A 16,478-nucleotide genomic window follows, 5' to 3' on the forward strand; every position below is an offset into this window, starting at 1 on the left:
AATATCTTGTTCCATGTTTAGCTCCAGGTCCTCGGAGGTTAATTTAAGTTAACGCGTGTTCAGCCCAACGGTAGGCCAGCGGTTAATCCGGGTGTCGAACTTGAAGTCAAAAATCATACGCATTAAGCCTTATAGCCGCTATCTTTTAGCAAGTTCAGCTCCAAATCCTAGGAGGTTAAGTATGTTAAAGCGTGGTCAGCGTAACGTTAGGCCTGCAGTAGGCCCGGGTATCATACTTGAGGTCTAAAAGGATACGTATAGAGCCTTATAATCGCCATTTCGTTCCAAGTTCAGCTCTAAGTCCTGGGAGGTAAGTTAGGTTAACGCGTGGTCACGTAACGTTAGGCCTGCACGTAGCCCGGGTATCGAACTTGAAGTGTGGCTCGGGAATTTTATTCTTTATTGGGGATTCTGATAATACGCGTAATTATGCGGGCTGAACTCCGGTGCCACGTTATTTTTTCTTATTGTCCACGTATATTGAGTATTTCGTACGAGGATAGGTTGGGTCGTCTAAATTATTATTAGGGTGCGTGATTGTGCATAAGTCGCGATCCTGTGGAAGCAATGAACTTTGCATTCCCTATCTCAGCAAATACTGCAAGTTACTTCCAAGGCTAGTCAACTTCCTCGTGCAGTCATTTTTTGCTGATATATGCATGCTAAGCTAAATGCAAAAAAAAAAAAAAAAAAAAAAAAAAAAAAAAAAAAAAAAAAAAAAACAACAACAACAACTTGGCATTCCATGTCTCAGCAAATACTTCCAGGAATAATGAAATTGCTCGTGCAGTCAATTTTTTTCCTGAAATACGCATCCCGTAACGACTTTACTTTAGCAACATTCTCACTCTGTGCCAACAGTTTACACTTTAACTTCAGGGAAAGGAAAGCTCACCATAGTTTTTCCCCTCTTATACACTTACGCTCTTTAGTTCTGAGTCCAAGTGAGCTCCAGGTTCATATCCTAATTGATGTGGGAATTTTAAATTTCCCGCAGCTCAAACGTTTTGTGTTTCGAATAAAACAATAGCTCTTGAGCTGTGTGTGTGTCTAAGTTATCTCCACGTTTGAATCCCAATTTGGTCGGTAATATTTTTAGCACTAAAGCCGGGTGTTTTAATTAAACGCACAAGCTTTCAACGTACAGTCGCGTTTGTTAGCTACGCAAGTAGAGGAACCAAGGATTCGAACCTTAGTGGGGTGAAAGATATTTTAAATTTCTTGTAGCTCGAATGTTGGATGCTTTTCGAATTTAATGCACAATTATTTACTTACCATGGGTTCTATTCCCTGTTACGTGTAGCGCGAATATTTTTTCTGTTCTGAACACAAAGTTTTAATGTGTAAGTAATTTCAGCAATATTGTAAGCTGCTATTAGTCTCCAGAGTTCAAATCTATAAGCACTTAATATTACAATAAAAATCAGTGTTCCCAAAACACTAAAACCCAATAGCGCGTTACGCATCAGTTCACTCGCTAGCGTATTTGACTCCGCAGTCGCTTAGCTTCGAGCCTCAAAGATGCTTCCCAATACTATACCCTTATGAATAAAGCATATGTATTACGCCTTTCACCATCTCCCTAGTCCCATATGCAGACACAATACTGTTCCATGTTCAGCTCCGAAAGCCCCTAGACAATACCTTATCTCGTCTAGCTTGGTTAAGCCTGCGATCGAATAGCCTGCCGGAGTGCAGGGAAGGCAACAGGTTAGGTTAACGCCTGATCACCGTAAGGTAAAGCCTGCACATTTTTCCAGGGTGTAGTGAAGGGCAACCTGTTAGGTTAACGCCTAGTCAGCGTAAGGCTATGCCTGCACTTTTAGCTATTAACATCATGTAAGGTTAAGACTACAATGTTATGCGGTTAGCCTCGCCATTGAACTTACGTCTGTAAGGTTAACGCACTTAGCCCTGTGGTTGACACTGATCTGCGAGGTTCAGTCTAGACACGTCATGCCTGTTAGGATAAGCTTACCCTATTAGCCATACTCACATAGTCTGTTCGAGTAAGCCCGCACGTTTTGGCACCGAACTTGGGCCTTAAGCCTAGGGTCGAACCCGAGGTCTGTAAGGTTAAGGCTGGAGACGTAGCCAGCGTAAGGTCATGTAGCCTTAAGGTTAAGAGCACGCTCTTAGCCAACCGCCCTACTTTTCAACTGAGGTCATGTGCAGTTGAGCACGTACTCTTTGTCAGCATATTCCGGTTGGTGGAGGATTCTCCCAGAAGCCGGGCGGTGGTGGAGGCCTCTCTCAGACGCCGGGCGGTGGTGGAGGTCTCTTTCAGGAGCCAGGCACTGGTGGAGGCCTCTCCCAGAGGCCTCTCCCAGGGTCCGGGCGGTGGTGGACTCTTCTTCCAGGGGTCGGACAGTGGTGGAGGTCTCTCCAAGGGGCCGGGAGGAGGTGGAGGGCCCTTCCAGGGGCCGGGCGGTGGTGGAGGTCTCTCCAAGGGGCCGGGAGGAGGTGGAGGCATCTCCCAGAGGCCGGGTGATGGTGGAGGCCTCTCCCAGACGCCGGGCGGTGGTGGAGGCCTCTCCAAGGGGCCGGGAGGAGGTGGAGGCATCTCCCAGAGGCCGGGTGATGATGGTGGCCCCTCCCACGGGCCGGTCGGTGGTGGAGGCCTCTCCCAGACGCCGGGCGGTGGTGGAGGCCTCTCCCAGAGGCCGGGTGATGATGGTGGCCCCTCCCACGGGCCGGGAGGTGGTGGAGCCTCTTCCCAGGGCCGAGTGGTGGTGAAGGCCTCTTCCAGAGGCCGCGTACTGGTGGAGGCCTCTTCCAGGGGCCGATTAGTGGTGAAGGCTTCTCCCAGACGCCGGGCGGTGGTAGAGGTCTCTTTCAGGAGCCAGGCAATGGTGGAGGGCCTCTCCCAGAGGCCTCGCGATGGCGGAGGCCTCTCCCAGGGTCCGGGCGGTAGGGAGACCTCTCCCAGGGGCTGAGTGGTGATGGGATTCCTCTCCCAGTGGCCCGGCGGTGGTGAAGGCCTCTCCCAGAGGCCAGGCGTTGGTGGAGGCCTTTCTCAGGGGCCGGGCAATATTGTAGAACTCACTCAGGGGCTGGAGGTCGTGGAGGGTCTCCCAGAGGTCGGGCGGTAGTGGATATCTCTCCCAGAGGCCGGGAAGTGCTGGGGTTCTCTCTCAGGGGCCGGGCGGTGGTGGAGATCTCTCCCATGGACCGTGCGATTTTGGGAGGCCTCTCTCACTGTCCGGGTGGTGGTGGAAGTCTCTCCCAGGGGCCCTGCAGTGGTCGAAGCCTCTCCCAGTGTCCGGGCGCTGGTTGAGGCCTCTCTCAAGGCCGGGCGGTGGTGGAGGCCTCTCCCAGTGGCCGGGCGGTGGTGGAGGCCTCTCCCAGTGGCTGGGCGGTGTTGGAGGCTCTCTCAGTGGCCGGGCGGTGGTGGAGGCCTCTCCCAGGGGCCAGGCGGTGGTGGAGGCCTCTCCCAGTGGCCGGGCGGTGTTGGAGGCCTCTCCCAGGGGCCGCGTGGTGGTGAAGGCCTCTCCCAGGGGACAGGCGGTGGTGGAGTTCTCTCGCAGATGTCGGGCGGTGGTGGAGGTCTCTCTCAGGGGCCTGGCGGTTCTGGAGGCCTCACTCAGGGGCCGGACGCTCGTGTAGGGTCTCCCATATATCGAGCGGTAGTGGCGGCCGCTGCCATAGGTCGGGAAGTGCTCGATGCCTCTCTCAGGGGCTTGGTGGTGGTAGAGGCTCTCCCAGGTGCTGGGGGTTGTGGAGTCTTATCGCAGTGACCGGGTGGGGGTGGAGGCCTTTACCAGCGGCCGAGTGGTGGTTGAGGCCTCTCACAGCGTTCGGGCGGTGGTGGAGGCCTCTCCCAGAGGGCGCGTGGTGGTGGAGGTCTCTCCCAGGGGCCGGGCAGTGGTGGAGGCCTCTCCCAGAGGCCGGGTGATAATGGAGGCCTCTCCGTGGGTCCGGACGGTGGTGGAGGCCTTTTCCAGAGGCCGGGTACTGGTGAAGGCCTCTTCTAGGTGCCGGGAAGTGGTGAAGGCCTCTCCCAATCGTTGGGCAGTAGTGGAGGCCTCTTCTAGGAACCGAGTGGTGGTGGAGATCTCCCCCAGAGGATGGGTGGTGGTGGAGGCCAATGTCAGGGGTTGGGCTGTAGTGGAGGCCTCTCCCAGTGGCCGGGCGGTGGTAGAGGCCTTTCCCATGGGCCTGGAGGTGGTGGAGGCCTCAGCTAGGGCCAGGGCGTTGGTGGAAGCCTTTCCCAATAACGGGCCATTTATATAGGTATTATAAATTTACCCATTCGGGACAAATATTTCAGATTCTCCATGGGAATCAACATCTATATCATCTGAGAACCAAGCAGGCATCAAATTTTGGTAAAGAGACAAAGTCGCTCATGGTGCATTGGCACTGCCGGTGGCTTCAAGTAGCCTAGGCAGTGGCCTCCACGGTAAGCACTAGCCAGCATCTAGGTAGGTGTGCTAGGTACCAACTGATGAGCCCAACCTAGCACACGAGGGCGAAACGCTGGCAACCAGGAATGAGTGAGCTGAAAAATTTATAATGTCCAACAACGGACCATTCATACTGGTATTAATACAGGGACGGTCAATGCTGGTTGTGGATGACGCTGGAGATGTTGTCCAATGATGTCCCACAGGTGCTCGATTGGGGACACGTCCGGGGATCGAGACTCGGTACAGCAAGTTGGGTTACAACAACGGCTTGGGGGCGTGCATTATCCTGTGTAAAACACTCCCAGGAATGCTGTTCATGAATGGCAGCACAAGAGGTCGAATCACATCTGCAGTCTGGGTGCGTGCGCCTGTTGCTCGCCAGACCTGAACTCCAGGTGTAGGTCCAGTGTTCGTCGCCGCAGACAGGTGAAATGCAGGCGCTCACCTTGCCTCCTTCTAAGCAACACACGGCCATCACTGGCACCGGCTTTCATCGGAAAACACAACGGACCTCCACTCCATGCTCCAATTAGGTCTGGCTTGACACCACTGAAGTCGCAGACGGCGGTGGTTTGCGGTAAGTAGAATACACGTCGCAGGGCGTCTGGCTCGGAGCTGTCCTTCAAGTAACCGATTTCGAACAGTTCGTTGCGTCACTGTGGTGCTAACTGTCGCTCGAATTGCTGCTGCAGACGCAGACCGCTGCGCGAAAGCCATACGGCGGTCCTCCCTCTCGGTGGTGCCACGGGGACGTCCGGAGCCCAGTCTTCTTGCGAGTGTACCTTCTCGTGACCACTGCTGCACAGTGGAGACATTTCTGCCAAGTCGTTCTGCAATAGCAAGGAAGAAAAATCCACCTTCACGTAGCCCTATTGTACGGCCTCGTTCGACCGCAGTGAGCTTTTGATACTGGCCTCTTCGTCGTCGTAAGGTCATTCTTGACCCACTCACAGTCACTCAGTCCAATCTCACAGGTTACTAACGCTCTCGCACAGTACAACCCGTATGTAAAGGAAACCTGACGTGCAACGTCATGGGGCCGCTAGTAGCGCCACGCTAATGCGATTTGGGGGAAATTTGAATCAACGTTATCTTTCAGATATACAAACATGCCTACCAACGTTAATCTAGAACAACCCTTTCTTGGTGTTTGGATATGTATTTTGATTTACTAACTGTGTAAGAAGCGCGCAGATTATCGTGTTAGCGAAAGTCCCTTTCCTTTCTAGAAATACTAAAATGGTACTTTGATTTCTCCCTTTTTTTGCCAAGTGTAGGTCTCTTAGGAGTACATGGGTAGGGCCTTTGTGCTCCTGCCTTTAAAGAACGTAAACGGACACTTGCGTAATATTTGACAATACTCTATACACTCTACTGTGAACACTATTTGAAATGTTTTCTTGTATATGAACCCACATTAATGTCCCGATGTGCATTCGGATCATTTGCTGTTTGCCTCGTTTTAATTATAATTTAAGTTCTTCCTGCAGCTTTTGCAGGCTGCCACGATGACAAATTCTAGAATACAATTTTCGGATACGCATTAAACTATGCATGTAAGAAACCGAAAAAACAAAGAATAAATGGAACACATGATCATTTTCAAGGTATATATGCGCGTTTCCTAGAAATGGAAGAAGTCGTTCCAGTCCTCAGGTATTTCCCATTATTTATTATACATTTGTTTCCCTCCATTTATATTGTAATGACTAGTCGCGGTAAATTTCTTAACATATTGTAAAAAATATAATCTTTCCCTGCAGCCGGTGTCAGATTCTTCAAATGTAAAATTCTGAATTGGTTCTGAAATATTTTCTGGGTACGCCAATAATTTGGAGTTAGATAAATTATAATAGAATTGGAGATTGAATTTTGATTGCGACTCTCTTCATTGTGTGTTCTTGAGCCTGCTCTCGTGAATTAAATAAATACAAGAGCACGTGGGCGCGTTGGTCGTTAAGGCGTTCAAGTCTAAACGGCCTGGCACCGAGGTTAGCCGGTTCCAGTCCTGTTGGTAGAAACTATTTTCATCATCAGAATGTTGGCGAGCAGTGCACGTATGGAGTGAGGGCATGTGGCGCTGTGATGGTGATTCGTCCGTCAGATGGAGACGTTAAGCGTTGAGCAGACCCATGGTGCTACCTGACAGTAGTAGGCTATGTGCCGGCGTCGGGTTTCACCCTCTCCATTCCTACTATCATATATCTCGTCATTGATTTGGTCTCATGAACTCGCCTGATGAGGTTGACGTCAGCAAGGGCATTCGGTCATAAAAACCCGCCACGACAGTTTCATCCTACCTTATACCCGACCCCGTAGAGAAAGGGGAAAGAAGTTGGACAATCAAAACAAACGCTGGTGCGTTGAAATGAAAGTAATGAAACAAAAACCGAATTGTACACTGATTCCCCAGATACCGGTCGAGTTGGCCGTGCGGTTAGGGGTGCGCAGCGGTGAGCTTACATCCGGGAGGTAGTGGCTTCGAATCCCATTGTCTGCAGCACTGAAGATGGTTTTCTGTGGCTTCCCATTTTCACACCAAGCAAATGCTTGGGCTGTACCTTAATTAAACCCACGGCCGCTTCCTTCCCACTCCTAGCCCTTTCCTATCTTATCGTCGCCATAAGACCTGTCTGTGTCGGTGCGACGTAAAGCCAATTGCAAGAAAAAAAAACCATTCCCCAGATAAGTATGTTGAGTTCTAGCACCACTACAATATACACAGCAGTAACTTCAAACTACAGGCTCAATCTTACAAAATAAACAACATGTATACCTTTACCTCGAGTCGAGTGATCTTCAACTTGTTGTAGTTACCTATTTTACAGTCTAGATGGCTACAACAGTGTCTCTCTGATGTGCACAGCTCGTCTTTAGATCTCCAAATGATTTCCACAATCAAATACAAGTGTAAAACCTGTGTCTGAAGGAGTGATGGTACATTCCGAAACCTGACTCTCCGGACCAGAACTTGAAGATGAGAAGACGTACCTGCCAGACGCGCGACGGCAACTTCGCAGGACAGAACATAGTACACAGCTGTTTGTCGGTAACGTTATTCGAAGTCCAAAACGAATACATGGCGTTACAGTAGTCATCAGTGATTACCACCACCTCCGTCCTCATCAGTACCACAGTAGGTGTGTCCCGTACCTGAAATAAATAATATCGTAAAGTACATCGATTATATTGGCGAAATATTCTTATAGTTATCTGTTTCAGGTGTAATAATGACTATTTCCATATTTTTTTTACCTTTGGTTTCTTTTTGTCGGTTTGTCTACTCAAACAATCAATCACTACTGATCTGCATTTAGGGCATTCGCCCAGGTGGCAGATTCCCTAACTGTTGTTTTTCTAGCATTTTATTAAATGATTGCAATGACATTGGAAAATTATTCTTCATCTCCCTTGGAGGTCAAATGGATTGTATCGCGATTGACCTGTCTAAGGCAATTGACAGGGTGGATCATGGGAAACTGTCCGGCTCCATGGCTAAATGGTTAGCGTGCTGGCCTTTGGTCACAGGGGTCCCGGCTTCGATTCCCGGCAGGGTCGGGACTTTTAACCATCATTGGTTAATTTCTCTGGCACGGGGCCTGGGTGTATGTGTCGTCTTCATCATAATTTCGTCCTCATCGCGATGCGCAGGTCGCCTACGGGAGTCAAATCAAAGGACCTGCACTTGGCGAGCCGAACATGTCTTCGGACACTCCCGGCAGTAAAAGCCATACGCCATTTCATTTCATGGGAGACTACTGGCAAAAATGAGTGCGATTCGACTAGACAAAGGAGTGACTGATTGGTGGCTATGTTTCTAGAAAGTAGATCTCAGAGAATTCGAGTAGGCGAAGCTTTATCTGACCCTGCAATTCCTCAAGGCAGTATTATTGGACCGTTATGTTGAAATGAAATGGCGAATGGCTTTTAGTACAGGGAGTGTCCGAGGACATGTTCGGCTCGCCAGGTCCAGGTCTTTTGATTTGACTCCCGTAAGCGACCTGCGCGTCGTGATGAGTGTAAAATAATGAAGACAACACGTACACCAAGCCCCCGTGCCAGCGAAAATAACCAATAATGATTAAAGTTCCTGACCCTGCCTGGGATCGAACCAGGGACCCCTGTGACCAAAGGCCAGCACGCTAACCATTTAGCCATGGAGCCGGACACCTTTATGTTTTCTTATATACACAAATGATATGCGGAAAGAAGTGAAATCAGACACAAAGCTTTTTGCAGACGATATTACTCTGTATATAGTAATGAATAAGTTGTAAGATTGTGTGAAATTGCAAAATGACCTCAATAATGTTGTGAGATGGACAGTAGGCAATGGTATGATGATAAGTGTGGTTAAAAGTCAGGTAGTGAGGTTCAAAAATAGGAAAATCCTCTCAGTTTTAGTTACTGCGTTGATGGGGTGAAAGTTCCTCTTGGGGATCATTGTAAGTACCTACAGTAGGTGTTAATATAAGGAAATATCTTCATTGAGGTAATCACACAAATGGGATTGTAAATAAAGGATACAGATCTCTGCACATGGTTATGAGGGTATTTAATTGTTGTAGTAAGGATGTAAAGGGAAAGGCATATAAGTCTCTGGGAAGACCCCAATAAGAGTGTGGCTCCAGTGTATGGGGCCCTCACGTTGATAACTTGATTCAAGCACTGGATAAAATCCAAAGAAAAGCAGCTCGATTTGTTCTGAGTATATCCCCAGAAATATTATCACTTCCAACCGCTTTCCTAGTTTTCAGCTTTTGTATCTTATTTTAAATGTCATTGTTATCAAATGTAAATTTTAATACTTCTTTAGCAATAGCCTCCTCCTCTATCTGGACATTCTCCTTGTAACCAACAATCTTTACATACTGCTGACTGAATACTTCTGCCTTTTGAATTTCCTTACATACATACTCCCCTTATTCATAAATGATTCCTGGAATGTTCCTCTTGGAACCTGTTTTTGCCTTAAACTACCTATACATACCCTTCCATTTTTCACTAAAATGTGTATGACTGCCAATTATGCTTGCCCCCTTAGTTGACTTCAATTGACAGTCCAGTAGCTAACATGAAGTCATTACCTAGGGAGAGACGAACGGCCAAGCCTGGCACAACACTGAAGTTCCAGTCCGAAGAAAGATCGTGAATTTTCACGTGGGTTCGGATGCGTTTCACAGCAAATACACGGCAACCGTCCGCAGACATATAACTGTCCGTACAACCATAATTACAAAGGCATTTTGATATTATACCATCGACAAAAGATTAATTGATGAATGAACTGCACGATCCGGATTCTAAGACAGCATATATGGCGAGTGAGCCGCAAAGAACCTTGGCCCAGGGTGAAGATGAATGGAAGGAAGTCCAGGAATCTTGCTATCAGGATAGTTATTCAGCACCAACGGCGGGCCATTGCGTTGGCGCGAAGTTAGTTTCCCTAGTTAGAATTGCATTATGAGCATATGTTGCGACAGATCCCAGTCAAACCGCATTGACTGCACTTTACAGAAGACTGCGATCTACAGTTACGAGACATATGTCCATCTTTTCCGCAATTGCAGCATTTGACGGGATTCGTTGCCTTACGGCGTGATACATCTTGGCTAAAGGGAGCATTGGTGATACGGCCTGAAGAATGAGGCGATTCAAAACGATCACTAGACCTGTTAGAATATCGCACACAGGTTGGCGACGTAGCGAAAGAAACAGTTTTGGGTGAGATGCGAAAAGCCGTATCGGGAGTATAAGGAGGAGGTTGTAGATATATGTTATTCAGTTGCATTTTCGACTCAAATTCACGGCCAAGACTGATCATGTCGTCAACAGAATTTACTTCCGACCTCTTTACAAACAATTTATATTGAGGACCTAGATTGCGGTAGAAGCTATCGAAAATTTCGTACTCATGAACCCTAATATCGAGGCGAATAAATAGGGTAGAAATACCAGTGGCATATTAGTCGATGGGTTCTCCCTGACCTTGAGTTCTCTTAAGTATCTCTTGTTTTAAAACGAAGTCCATATCAGATAACCCGAACCTAACTTAAACTCTCTGGCGAAATCAGACCAACATTGAATTTTGTATTTACTTAATGTGTACCATTTGCTACCTTCCAACACACCGGGTATTACGGAAACAAATAGGTCTAAAGGCATCGAGTTGCATGCCGTTATATCATCGACCTTTTCTAAAAACTCAATAGCAGAGAATCCTTTTCCTTCCCCGAAAAATCTCAAGTTCCATTTACGGAGGGCTAAAATAGGGGGACCTGTCGGTAATGGAATGAGGAATATGATTCATAACTCTCATGTTCGTGCCAGGGATACATTCATGACTACATTCACAAACCCTTATATCCGTACCGCTACAGTTTGCACTAGCTCAAGATGAAGCACCAATATTTGTTACATCATTACGTTTGTCTAGTTCAATACCCGGAGAGTCATCGGGTACCATCTCGCTATCACCATAAGCATGCTTATCCATATCGTTGTCCATAGTTTACAGATATTATACACAAGACCAAATAAAGGAACAGTTAAAAAAGAATACGTAAATCAAGAATGAAAGTACAACAGCACTGCACAAAATACGATCAAATGTGTGTTCGTGCGGAGAAAACCATGTTGGTCGTGGAAGAACATGTATCGCACATAATAGCATGCGTCATGACATGACGTAATTTCAAGGGTTTGACGAATCCAGCTCTGCTTCACCAAAAATTACTCTTTTGGTGAAAATTTGGGTACGATGCGCATTCGTATCCCTGAAATATCACTATAAAATTTGTCACAAATGGAATATAATGATTGCTTTTACACATATCAAGTGAAAAATCTGCGGCAAGTTAAGAAATACCGTCGTTATTTGAGAAATATGTAAACATACTTAAGGCTTGTAGACAGGACTGGTTTATGACGTACTCCGCTGCTGCTGCCGTCTTTTGTTACTTTCTTCAGGTCCAGGGCTAGCACCGAGGAATGGGAGTGCTATGTCTGTGGATTCTCATTATCTTTGTCCAGATGACTAGAGCGGCCAGTTCAAACAGCAAAATGGAGGTCAACAGAAAAATAGCATGATCTCTAGACTAATAAATATTTTTATTTTTGTTCGAACGAAAGTAGCTCAATCCCTGGACCAATAAATCACTAGTCCACTGAGTTTTTCTTATGTGCATTGGCCATACCATTTTGTCGCCTATTAAATATTGCGTATCGCGATACAATTCAGGAAATGATGTCATTGACAAGTGAAGCAATGAAACGAAAGCAAAGAAGTTCAGTGAAGACAGACATCACATACGAAATTGTTGCAAGTGTAAGACAAAAGACATACGTGTGTCACTGTGAGGTGGTGGTGATTATTGTTTTAAGAGGAAGTACAACTAGGCAACCATCCTCTATATAACACTAATCAGAGGGAAAAATGGGGGGGATCCGACACTTCGAAAAATGAAGATATCGGCCAAAGGAAGACAAGGGCCACGAAGGGCGTGAAAATGAAAGACTCCCTAGGCGTCCATACATAATACCGTCGGGGTCTGAAAAGAACAAGAGTTGACCAAGAGAGGTCGGATAGGATAGATGAAAATGAGGAGCCTGGCACAAGTAAGTGGAAGCAATGCCAGGACTCAGCTGAGGGCCCCGTGGTCGCCAACCCACACTCCAAAGTTCAGAGCCCCTGGGGCCTCTTTTAGTCGCCTCTTACGACAGGCAGGGGATACCGTGGGTGTTATTCTACCGCCCCCACCCACAGGGGGATGTCACTGTGAGCGTACTTGTAAAGTGGTAAAGTACGTATACATAATATTCTCCAAAAATCAAATGTTTCTTAATTTGCCGCAGATTTTTCACTTGATATGTGTAAAAGCAATTATTATGTTCAATTTGTGACAAATTTTTTAGTGATATTTCAGGGATACGAATGCGCACAAAACCTTAAAATTTTTGACTAAACCACTCTCTGCCTACCATTTGAACTACCACTAAGAACACAGTGAAGACCCAATACAGTGGATTTGGTAAAAAATGGCAAAGACTGCCAGGAACTGAACCCGGGCCCCTTAGACAGATAATACACATGTAAGAGACACAAATAAATTAAAGCAGGACAGGAATAAGGGCAAACACATAAGTTTATTAAGGAGGTAAAAATCAAAAGTCCACATAGGCAAAACAAAGAGGTCAAATGATCTGATGGTTTACATTAATTATGTGTGGCCCATAATCAAAATTTATAGGATTCACGGTTTATCACACCTTCTCTCTCTCTCTCTCTTACTTTAATATAAGTCGTGATGAAAACTCAGGTATAATGGCATGGCATCTACCTCAATTAAATGAGGAACGTAAATTCAGGTGGGTTCAAAGTATTTCCTTTATGCATATCAGATCCAAGCGACCGTAAGTTAAAGGAGAAACAGGAGTCTATCATAACATTATCCGTTCTAGTCGAAAAGATAAGACATAATGCTCAAGCGAATAAACAAAACCGTATCACCCGAGGATAAAAGATCGTTGAGTAAAATAGCTTAAAGCAGGAGAAAAGGGAAAGAAGCACCAAGCTCATGAAATTAAAGGAAATAGAAAGAGAAAAAGGGGAGGTTACCATGATTGCACGCCAAATAAACAAAGATAAAATAGAAAGGCGTCCCGTCAAGAATAAAACACAATAAACTAGAAAATAGGTTAAAAAAGCCAATGACGGCAATGCGCAACGAATAATAAATAAATTAGACACAAAAGGTACGACGGGTCCAGGGTCGCCCACACAGAGACCATCGTGTACAGATCGCCGATAAGGGGTCACACAGGCCGGACGCATAGGAACGTCAGCCACACAGCACATCAATCGCTCTTGTGCTCAGACAGACGAGAAAGGGGTCCATCGTATGGAGACTGAGTGTCTCCATCCAAAACACACAGCAAGCAGTCAATCGCGTCGTTAGCTTGTATTCGTAGAACGTGGCATGAAATATAGAGAACAAGCAATAAAATAATAGAACATGAGCTCAAGAAGTGACACGAGTGAAAGGTGTCGGACAGCACACACATCAATCTGTGTCACCTTCTGTTTTGAAAACAAACATAGCGGATCGGTAAATGAAAATACCGAAAGAAGCGTATAAAATCAAATTTATCAAAGCAAAGTCACCTCCGTACAGGCCATGAAGGCCCTTGGAGGAGTGGAAGGTAAAGGCTTCCACCATTGTTAACCTCGGCACGTGATGGGGTAGAGTGGTTAGCTCTAGGCGCGGCCGCCTTTGCCCCCAGGAATTAACCTGGTACTCAATTTTGGTGTCGGCTGAGTGAACCTCAGGGCCATATGCACCTCCGGATGTGGAAACGTCGTTTCTTAAATTTTACGACTTCCTACTTCCTGACGGGGATTCGAACCCACATCCTTCCGGACGAACCGAGCACGCCTTTACCGCCTCGGCCAGGCAGCCCCTAAATCAAAGTTATCACACAAATAATATTAGAAACACATGTAATGAGAGAAGCCTTTCTAACCCAACCATAGCGAGCATAGGGTTAAGCAATCATCATACCAAGAGAACATTAAAGGATAATAAACACCTCAGATACATAGGCAGTTAACTTTCTCTAAAGCCGATAATCGTACAAAGACATCTTGGATCTGTTTAAATATCTTTTATACGGCACATAGGTGACTTGGAAATCCTAAGCTTCCATATTCTCAAATCAAAATCTCTCCACCCAATCAAGCAGAAAGATAACCCAACAAGACGGGGCAGAAAAATGCTTTGACATATGCTGACGTATGAGAAAAGGGAAAAGTTTACGTCGTAGTAACAACGCATGATGGGGAAGAGTAACAGTTCACAAGTGATACAAGTGATCGCTAGGAACGCGACGTCTTCACAAAAAGCAAACGTACCATAAAATGATATGGTGCGGTTGAGTTTACAAGGAAATCGAACCAGTATTGAGCACAATTAGAATGAAGGGCATTTCAGTTTTGGACATGTTATTAGGACACCGGAAACTAGAATTAGTAGGACAATTATGGAATATCAATACCAGGATTAAGTGGATCACAGAAATTAACAATGATATTAATGAACTACAATTAACACTAAATGATACAAAGAACAAAACAGAGAAAATACAGATTGTCAACGACTCACACGTGAGAATACAAACCAAATTAATAAAAGAGCAAATGGTAGAGTGTTCTGAACTGAAGAGCTAGTGGCTTTACGTCGCACCGACACAGATAGGTCTTCTGGCGACGATGGGATAGGAAAGGCCTAGGAGTTGGAAGGAAGCGGCCGTGGCCTTAATTAAGGTACAGCATTTGCCTGGTGTGAAAATAGGAAACCACGGAAAACCATCTTCAGGGCTGCCGACAGTGGGACTCGAGCCCACTATCTCCCGGTTGCAAGCTCACAGCCGCACGCCTCTAACCGCTCAGCCAACTCGCCCGATCTGAACTGAAGAAAGGATGTCGTCATCTGAGAGGATGAAGAAATATTGGAAGCATAGACAACTACATTTTCTTTCTATAATTGACTGGAGTGGTTCTGTCTTGTCTATAAAACGTGAAAAATAAATAAACATTATTATTATTATTATTATTATTATTATTATTATTATTATTATTATTATTATTATTATTATTATTATTATTATTATTATTATTATTTAGGGTATGGGTCCGACTCATTGCCTAAATGGTCAGCGATGACGCCTTCTGTTCAGAGAGTCCAGGATTCGATTCCTGGCTGGGTCGGGAATTTTAATCACGTCTGATTAATTATTCTGACTGGGGACTGGCTGTTTGTGTTTGTCCCAACACTTTCCTCTTCATATTCAGACAACGTACTACATTACCAACCACCACGGAAACACGCAATAGTGATTACATCCCTCCGTATAGGGTTGACGTCAGGAAGGGCACCCGGCCGTGAAACAAAGACAAATCCACATGTGCGACACAGTTCACACCCGCGACACCATATATAGTCCGCCTCTGTGGTGTAGTGGTTAGTGTGATTAGCTGCCACCCCTGGAGGCCCTGGTTCGATTCCCGGCTCTGCCACGAAATTTGAAACGTGGTACGAGGGCTGGAACGGGGTCCACTCAGCCTCGGGAGGTCAACTGAGTAGAGGTGGGTTCGATTCCCACCTCAGCCATCCTGGAAGTGGTTTTCCGTGGTTTCCCACTTCTCCTCCAGGAAAATGCCGGGATGGTACCTAACTTAAGGCCACGGCCGCTTCCTTCCCTCTTCCTTGGCTATCCCTTCCAATCTTCCCATCTCCCACCAAGGCCCCTGTTCAGGATAGCAGGTGAGGCCGCCTGGGCGAGGTACTGATCATTCTCCCCAGTTGTATCCCCCGATCCGATGTCTGAAGCTCCAGGACACTGCCCTTGAGGCGGTAGAGGTGGGATCCCTCGCTAAGTCCGAGGGAAAAGCCAACCCTGGACAATAAACAGATTAAGAAAGAAAGACACCATATATATCGGAAAAAGTGGTAGAAGATGAAGAAGATTACTATTTAGGGTATGGCATAGGCTACATGGACACTCTTCTTCTTCTTCTTGTTCTTCTTTCTCCATACTGGCGGCCCGATTTTATGGCTGGATCCTCATTCTAATGACAAACCTATGTATAGAAATGTACTCAATTTTGTGTGTTGTGTGTTGGGATAAACACGAGCACCCAGTCCCGATCTGTAGGAAGTTAAGACCTTCAGGCCGGACAGAAAGCAAACTCAGACACTCTATATGTAAACGAAGCAATTGAATACCAATGTGTTAACTGACACATCACTGGATGAAAAGTGGGTCTCAGTCGGGTGAGTTAATACATCCTTCACGGTTTGTTCGAATCCTGTTCAGTAACATCCAAGTTCTACGAGGGAGATCAACACGTTGAATCCGCTCGTAACCACTGATGTTTCCATTCCTCTGCTAATTGTGTCGGTTGTCGGACAAATTGCGCTCACGGACATTTGCGGTCGCCGGACATTTGTGGTCACCGAGATAAATTTGTGCCCACTCACAGAAATTCCCCGGTTGTTACAGGACATTTGC

General features: G+C 46.3%; 1 long non-coding RNA gene across 1 annotated transcript in view; it reads right to left on the reverse strand.

Annotated features, from left to right (window-relative positions):
- Positions 1 to 16,478, reverse strand: part of LOC137502696 (uncharacterized) — a 53,881-nt gene that overhangs the window by 20,008 nt on the left and 17,395 nt on the right. Inside the window, exon 2 of the long non-coding RNA XR_011018831.1 lies at positions 7,401 to 7,562. This is a non-coding gene — a long non-coding RNA (uncharacterized lncRNA). The remainder of the gene's footprint in view (positions 1 to 7,400; positions 7,563 to 16,478) is intronic.

The sequence above is a fragment of the Anabrus simplex genome, chromosome 11 (genome assembly GCF_040414725.1).
Source record: "Anabrus simplex isolate iqAnaSimp1 chromosome 11, ASM4041472v1, whole genome shotgun sequence".
NCBI lineage: Eukaryota > Metazoa > Arthropoda > Insecta > Orthoptera > Tettigoniidae > Anabrus > Anabrus simplex.